Raw genomic sequence first — 9,061 nt, 5'->3', positions numbered from 1 at the left:
TAGGCCAGGCTCCATGACCCCATGCCCAAAGAGGTGCCCACATAAGTTACGCCAGGCTCTTCAAATCATGCGTAATTCACCCCCCCATCAGGCTAATCCTGTGGACCTTTTTACTTTTCATTTGACGTTCTCTTTGTCATCATGTGAAGCGCTTCGAGTTCAACTGTTGTATGAAAATGGCCTTTAGAAAGGAATGTTGTTGTTGTTGTTGTAGTCTTGGCAGTGCGCTCACTGGCACCTCAGTTTATCACATGCCATGACATGATGCCCCTGGCACATTCTCAGTCGTGCCAAGGCCATCACTGCAGATTGCCATTCTTATCCAATTTACATGACCTGTTAAATGAGGCCAATGTGACAGAACCTGCCACCTCAGCTCACTGTCACTTGGAGCCTTGCTGCAGCACACTGATAGGCCACAAGGTGGCACTGGCACAGTGCTTAATGTTTGATGAGGGCCAGCGACTCCAACATTCCCTGACTGCTGGGATCAACAACTCGTGGTGACGCGTGAATAAAGATGAACGCAGCTTCAAGTGACAACGAAAAAGCCAACATGCCAACCCAAAGAAAAGCTGCCTGGGCATGAAAGACGAGCAGCAGTCTGTGACCACAAGGGGGCGCCACGGAGCCCCAAGCACAGTGTAGAGAGGCCAATATGACAGGCTTTCTTTACACTCTAACACACTTAAGCACTTGTCGTTAATAAAGCCCCCTCGTCTTCCTCCTCCAACTCCTCTCTCCTCCCAGTTGTCACCTTTGGATGAGACAGAGTGGCTCCTTTTATGCTCCACAAATTAGTGATGTCCGCTCTCCACAGCGCCCCCTTCCAGACTGCAATACCCAGGCAAGCCAAACTGGGTTCTAGCCAGGGGAACACGGCCACCTTTTGTCCCTTGTCCGTCCATTATTCAATCATTTGGTTGTGCCTTGGGCTACATCCATTACGGCCTCTCGGGCGGGCAGGTCATCTTTCTCAAGCCCAGTCAGGTCGTCAGTCCATTCAATCCACAAGTTACATAAACATTTACTCCAACAAACAAAAGAAGAGTGGGCAGCCGTTTGTAACAATTTAAATTGACAAGCAGCCCACCAACAGGCTGCTGTCCCAAAACGAGGAAGCCCCAGCAGATCAAAGATTGCCACAAGGCCATGAAGCCATGCAATGTGAGGACAGCCCCGAAGACGCCAGGCACAAACAGAAAGGGGAAGTTCAGGGGGTCCCAGCTTGGCCCACCCACAGCGCAGCAATGATATAAGAGGCTCACTTAAAGAAAGACGACTAGCAGAAGGTGAACGATCAAAAATGAACGTCAAAATCGGAGCAACCATCCGGGGGACGTGGGAAGAGGAAGAGCAGCGAGGAGGCATGACTGGACAGCTGAGGCCAGGGGACAGTCAGAGGACACATGTTACAGGGCAAAGGAGGCAGAGGGGACAGCAAGTGAGAGGCCAGCACCTGAGGATGAAATGGGAACGAGGAGCTAAGGACGGCGGGGGTCCTGCTTCTGAAGGTGGCCTGACATTTCCCTGCTGTATTTGAGGGTCCTAGAGGACCCGAATGCACTAAACGGACGTGTGTGAGGGAGAGTGCCAATCGGACACTTCCATGGCGTCACCCACTGAACTCACCTGGACAGCCGGCAGAGGTCGCATACCCAGCCGCGCTCCTTCTTGTGGTAGCGGCTGCAGGCCTTGCAGGTGTACAGGCCGCAGTCCCGGCACTGGCACTTGCTGTTCACCAGGAATCGGAAGGGCTGATTTGGGACTTCAGCTGCCTGTGGAAGACACAAAGCGCGGGCTTATGAGCTCCTCTGAGTGGTCAAGGCCCACCTAACAGAAAGTTTGGACAGAACAAAGGGCAGAGCGCCTTGGACTGACGGCGTCCACGTCTCACATTTATACATCCAGACGACTCTCCACAAGTATTCTACACTCGCATGTCACTTACGGGCTCACAAAGGAGGGATGAGCACAAGGAAAAAGCAGCAGACAGCTGGCCTGCCAGCTCCAAACTCCCCGCTTCTCTGCTTCTACTTCAGGCTTCAGACTGGAGATTAGGGTGGCAGGTGAAGTGAGCATGTGACCAAACTCCAGCCAATAAGATCATGTGACGAGACAGGACCATGAGGTCACCAGCGACTCCCCCCTGGACGTTGGTCTCTAAGAGAAAGGCAAATGAGGGACAAACGATGGCGAGGGTGGCCTGCAGGTCACCCAGCTAACTGAGCCTCTTGACTGAATATAGCGCCTTTCGTAGCAGCAGCCACCAGGAGACCCTGACACAAAACCAACTGTGCCCTGGCGCTCAGGAGGTCGAGTTCTCTCGACGGTGGCTGCCTTTATTTTTTCGGGGATGCTGGCTCTGGCCACTCATCCCACCTGCATGTCACCTTTTCTAGCATTTTCTGCCTTTTTGCAGACCACTTTGACTCTTTTTGCGCCTCTGAACTCTCCACTTCAAGGCCTTTTGTCCTCCGCGTTCCTCTGAGACAGTCCCCCCCCAAACCCCCCACCACCACCACCACCCCAGTGACGTGACGAAGATTTTCGGTGCCGCCTTTTCCAGATGTCACATCTGGAGTGACAATCCTAAAAAGGATTAAAGGGGAATTCTGCAGCTTTAAATTTCTACACAAATCTGGTTTGCCGTCGCAGAACCAGCAGAACCAGTTGGAAAAAACGAAAGAAAGAAAGAAAGAAAGAAAGAAAGACATTTCAGGAAATGCTAAATTCCTACAAGAGCTGAAAGAAAAACAAGGTCATCCGCAGCTTGGACGCTGCAGACGACCATCTGGCTGGGCACAGTGCCACAGTCAAACGGCTGGACTCAATAAATGAAGTGTCGGGCCCAACTGTGCGACTCTCGAGTCCACATGGATTTTCACACAAACAGGAAATTTTGATTTGATGAGCCACAAAGCAGCAGGCTGCCTGACAGTACGGACTTCATGATGGAGCTGAGGGCACAGAAGAAGATGGCGTGAGAGGTTGGCACAGGAGGCACTGAACAACACTAAAGCGCTCGACTGCCTAGGGGTGCCGGGCACTGCGAGGACCACCGCTGTCACAGAGGGGCTATGTGACTTTGTATTGGCACTTCATGCTCAACACACCCAAGGAATCCAAATTGAGGATGCCAATGGCCTGGTGCCACTGTGGGCCACCGACAGTCCTGTGCTTTGGAGATCACTAGAACATTAAAAATGATGACAAGAAGAAGCCATTGAGCCCAACATGCTCGGCCCTCTCAGTCAGTGACACCGAGACCTGAAGGTCCATGCAAGTCCTACTCTCCAGCACACTGCCTGCTGATCATTTACTCCACGTGTCTGTGATTGGTGTCCCTGTGTTGGTGCACAATTTATTTTAAAGTGACAGCTGGCATCTCGTGTACTAATTCCCTTTGAGTCACTCCAGTCATGGCACCTCTTACTATCGATGTGTTATCGATGTGAAGTCTCTCCTCGTAGCTCAGAGCTCCTCCTCAGGATCTCCTCAGGATTTCTCTAGTGCTACGAAAGCACGTCTGTCTTGTAATATGGAGACCGTCAGATGAGGCCCGGCCAGCGTGTTAAGCATAACCTCCTTTGTCTTGTGCTCTACACGTCATGGTGCTATATAACCGATCATCTTCATCATGTCAGTATACTGCCTTGATGTATCAAACCAATCAATCATTACATGAATCCATCAGTCAGCCACATTGGGAGATAGCGACCGCTCCACCATGACTCCCTGGTCCTTCTCGTCAGGTGTAGTCTCGAGTTTCAGACCTTCCATTGAGTATTCACATTCTGGCATTGTGACTTTCTTTATGTAATACTTTATACTTACTTGTGATACATGTCATTGTCCACAAGTCTGCCCAAACCTGGGTGCTGTCCAAGTCCTTCTGTAACAACTGAGCTGGTTTTCCATGCTGTGCCCTTCACCTAGTTTGATCTGCGCCAGTCCAGATGGTCCCCCTGAGGGACACCACTTTTAACGTCACCCAGTTTTGAAAAGTTCCCCTCACCATAACCTTGTGCTTCTTTTGCCCCCATTGACACAAAGCGCTTTGTTTAGTTTGCTCACTAAACCTTTCAGGCTGTAGCTTATCAAAAGCTCTCTGAAAATGAAGATAAATGAAATCTTACACAACGCCCTCATCCTCGCCCTTCCCATTTGCTACCTCACCTGTTCTAGACGTGTGCCCTCCATGTTGTCCTTAATAATTGCTTCCAATAATTTGCCTGTCACACACATTCAGCTTACTGGCCTACAGCTACTGGGATCAGCCCGTCGCCCTTTTTACGTAATGGGATCATATTTGAGTGCCTCTTTCAGACCCTTCCCAGCGTGCCAAAGGCTTACAGACATCCGTCCTCACGAAACTCCTCGCTGATGAACGTGGTCCTGGTGATCTGTTAGATTTCAGCCCGTTTAATCTGTGCAGCGCTTGCTTCTCCCCGTTACTTTTCAGATATTATCGATTTATAAATTTCGGTAAAGTGCGACTTCACTCACTGTCGGTATCCTTTACCGTTCCTAATACTCCTCACTTTTCCGTAACCGTTCCTTTACTAATAAACTATTGATCTTTGCTCATTTTCGTCCATCCTAATGTCCTTCTTAACCGCTACTCTCATTTGCTCGTTGGTCTTCTACGCCTTATTCGTCGGAGTTCTCCTTTGTAACTTCCTTTTCAGCTCCTTATTTATCCCCCTCGGAGTTTTCTTTGACTCCTTTGATGTTTGTGATGAACGTGTCCAGCACTGCATGTCAGACCCTTCTGTTTCAGCCGGTCAGCAGTGTCACATTGTGGTCACTTTACCGCTTCAGCGCATGCCTGATTATCACGGTGTGCTAAATCACATCTACAGACCCCTGCTCTCACGCCTCACTGATTCCAAGGTTACCCCAGTTTAGATTTGAGAGTTTGGGCCTTTTATCCAAAGTGACTTACAAAGGAGGTCAGCATGATTGAGTAACATCAGTCTGGGGACATTTTGGGAACAAGTGTGACAGAACAAGGTGTCATAAATCTGATCAGCATAACAAAGAGCTCCTAGTTACAACACCTAACCGCCAATATCAGTTACACAGAACTCCACCGACGGGAGGGTCCTCAAGAGCAGCAGTTCAGAGGGAGGGGAGCTGCTTGTTCCATAAGTCTGAACTGAGACTTGACGCCAGGCAGAGCTGGCATGACCAGACGCCATTCACCGGCTGGCCTGAGTGCTCAAGAAGGACCAGCGGAGCTCACAGGAGTCTCCATATGCAGAGGTGCTGACCCACTGACGAAACATGGGAGCCAACATAGTGCTCTGAAGAGAGGAGTGGCATGTGCCCGCCTTGGCACAGGCCTGACAAGACCAAAGCCTGGACCAGGAGTGGTGTGGGTACGGTCTGATGGTGTGTGCAGTGGTCACTCCGACCATTGCAACACTGAAGGACGGCTGGTCATCAATCCCCCCCTGAGCTGTAATATCCCCCTTTAAATTAGCTTTTTTAATCTCATTAAAAGATGTCTGAATTAGGGGATCCAGTCACTGACCCTGTCCAGTCGAATCCATGCGTCCTCACTCTGGTGGTCTTCACTATCGTGGATGACGACTCCTTCACTTTTTCAGTTTTGCCCGTTTTTTTGTAAATAATGCGCCCCCCCCCCCCACCACCCCCTGTTGGTTCCGCTCTTGCCCATCTCCATTTTTTTAGCCAGGTTTCTCTTATTTCTGTTTTATCAAAGTTATTTATGTGCAGCTTTCGGTAAAAGCCAGGACTTTTAGCAGCATGCGGTGCCCTTTAGCAAACAGTGGACATCTCAGACAGTCGCTGTCTGCTGATTGTAGGGCATCCTAAGGGCACCATTGGATGCCAGCCATTCTGATGTCACACAGGTATATCAGGGCATCCAGTCTTTGTAACTCTTGTCTCTGTCCATAGGGGGCTGAGGAACAAACTGACCTCGAGGTTTGGCTTGAGTGCTCCTCGCCAGTCCTGAGTGGTCACTTCGGCAGGATTACGGGATGCTGGGGTGACCGGCAGCTTCTCCTCACTGAAAGTAACAGGCAAATGGAGAAAGAGCGCCGTGGCGGTGACTCAGCGCCCGGCCTTCTGCTCATCATGTGAGAGGTTTTCACGCCAGAGGGTCACGTGACATGGTGGCACACACAGATGTCCCTTCAGTCCGAGAGGAAGGCAGTGCATCAGATGACTGGAGAGTGCGCGGCTCATGACGGTCACACCTCTGTCACAAGGCCTCTGGTCGGCCATTTTTAATTTGAAATACGTGGAGGGTCATCAGGGTAACCCCCCCAGCCCCCCAGTATGTGCTGTCCACCCATCCATCCATTTCCAGTATTTACAGAGGCAGCCCAACTGAAAGTTGCTTACTGAAGGACAAGTCAGGCTCAGTTGGGCATGGTGGGGGGCACAGTGCCACCATGCAGTAGGCCTTCCCTCTTTAAAGTGCCTTTCCATTGTGAACACATTGCCTAATGTGCCACTTGTTGGACAACTGCTGGAACGCTTCTGGCACTCGATGGTAGGGAGAGATTTGATAAAGTGCCTTGTAAAACACGTGCCACTCCTGGTACAGCTCAGTTATTTGCCCTTTTTCAGAATCTGAGCCATGCTGGGGCATTTTGCTTGTTTGGCTCATCCTGTGCATCACAGCCATCAGGGGTCCGTCAGCCACTCGAACCTTGAAATTTTAAGGAAAAGCACTGCGTGGCAAGGGCAGCAGTGCCCATCTGATGTATGTGGGGTCTGCCTTTACCCAAAATACACTTTCCTGCAGATGAGCTCACTGGTGGTGGGAGAAGAAACAGTGGCATGTAAAGCTGATCCATTCGCCATGTAGCTCTACCTCAGGCTGGCAATAAGGGCACACTATGGATGATGGGCACCTCCCAGGTTCTAGACTGAAACAGCCAACATGGCAGTCCAAATGCTCAGCACTCAAACCAAAACCGCAGAATAAAAAGCTGAAAATCAAATTGTGATCAATAACCAATCATCAATAAGGGGGTCAACAAGGTCAGCTGACATTAATGGCTTCAACCAGAAGAACTAAGAAGTCTAAAGGGGCTCCGCCTTTTGGACCCCTAAAGCCAAATGGGGAGACCCAGAATGGTGAGTGACCGGGTGCTGGCCATTGAGGCCACATCTGCCACTCCAGCAGAACAGGAGGCTCATAGCTCGTATCCAGCTGAATCCAAGTTTGGGTCATGAGAGCCAGCATCGGGCACAAGGCGGGGGCCAAGACTGGACAAGGGTCCTGGGCCTGCTCAGACAACTCTTGCTAAACACGTGTTAGCTGCCTGGGCTGAGGCGGACCTACTCCTCCACTGACCGCTGTCTAAGGTTTGTAACAGTAACCATCAGTCACATGTCAGTCAGGGAGTCACGTGACTGTGCAGGCCTAGACCAACCTGTGAAGCTGGAGTTCGGTCCAGGCCTGGAGAGCTCACGGGGCTGTCAAGGTGACCACTTTGAGGAGTAAGAAACTCGTGACCAGCAGAGTGCGGTGTGTCTGATGGTTAGATGGTGACATCACCTACAAGAACCAACATGGCATTGCATGTCAAGGACCACACCACACCAAACGGCTCACATATCAGCTGTTCAGCGAGGTGGCACAGCTGGTAGTACTGGCGCCTGACCTGATGGTTCATTCTGTGTTGTGCTGGCTTGTCTGAACAGAGGGACGCGTGACCTGGAGGCCGAGTGGGTATTTTTGGGCAGTGTGGCCATCAGCTTTCCTTCGCTCTTTTTGTATTTCAGAGTCACCGAGACTCCAGCTGCTGCTGTCTGATGTCATCCCACGTTTCTGGCCTCATCAAAGTGCAACGTGGGCCAACATTGGCGGCTGCATCTCCTGCACATATGCCACCTCGATTTGCTCTGGGGCACATGGGCACCTCACACCAAGGCATGTAACAAAAACATAACTAGCTTGACCAACAAGACAGCCCTCTGGGGGGTCAGTGGTCTCTCCTGTCTAACAAGCTCCTACTGAACTGCAGCAAGTGGGCGCAGAACACACGCAATCCTTCATAGACAAGTGGCTTGTGTGATGTGGGAGGCCATTGGTGTTGATGCCCACTTTGCACAGCGTTAGTGGCAATGGCTGCAGGTGACAAAGTGAGCTCAAGTCCACCCAAGCCGTCCTGCTAGTCCTGAGAGGCTCAGATGCTGACGAGGCCACTGTCGGGTGACTTGTGACATCAACTCGCCTTCCTTTTTCACTAAGCTGTCGCAGCTGATAATTGCGGTGACTTCACGAAAGGCACTTCCTGTGAGCAGGGCTCTCACAACAGACCGGTGGCCAAGTGGTCACTCTAACTGGGCTCAGTATTTGGGGGAGAAGTTCATTGGATTAGGCCAATTAACCTGCGTCTTTGGCACTTTGAGGTTGTGCCCCACCCAGGACGATGCACCAGTCATCTGAGTGAAACGGCGAGCAGACTGGACCATAGGCCACCCGTGGGCACCACAACTATCTCCTAAAGAGCAGGCCTAGTAAAGCGCATGATTCTCAGTTGGCCACCAAAGTGCACAACCACTGGTTAAAGCGTCCAAATGGAAGTAAGGGACATCGGCGCCAGTTAAGGCAGCGGAGTGGGGACAAGGCGGCCGAGTCCAGATACCAGGTCCTTGTGTCTGAAAACACACAAAGACAACCACAGAAAGACCTCCTTCTGATCAACGTCCAGGCCACCAGGAGGAGTGACCACCCACTCGCACTCGACCCGCCATTCTAGAATGGTCCATGATGGGAGACTTGCTGACTCTGAAACTGACCATCAAGGAGCACATGCCCACCAGAGAACCCTCTGTGTTGCCTAGTCACCAGGTGTTTCTGTCCCTGTATGCACAATGATGCCACCTAAAAGCCTCTGAGGCCTTTGTTACCCACCCCTAGTGCCAGTCACAGAGGTCCAGGGAGCCTGGCAAGCAAAGTACAGAACAAACTCCAAGGAGGCCCACCAATGCTTGAATGGTGGCACTTGCACTGTGCTGACCCTTGACAGATCACAGAGACGATGGACAATGAAGGACCCAGTTAGCCATG

The sequence above is a fragment of the Erpetoichthys calabaricus genome, chromosome 3 (genome assembly GCF_900747795.2).
Source record: "Erpetoichthys calabaricus chromosome 3, fErpCal1.3, whole genome shotgun sequence".
NCBI classification, from domain to species: Eukaryota; Metazoa; Chordata; class Cladistia; order Polypteriformes; family Polypteridae; genus Erpetoichthys; species Erpetoichthys calabaricus.
This window is presented reverse-complemented; position numbering follows the sequence as displayed.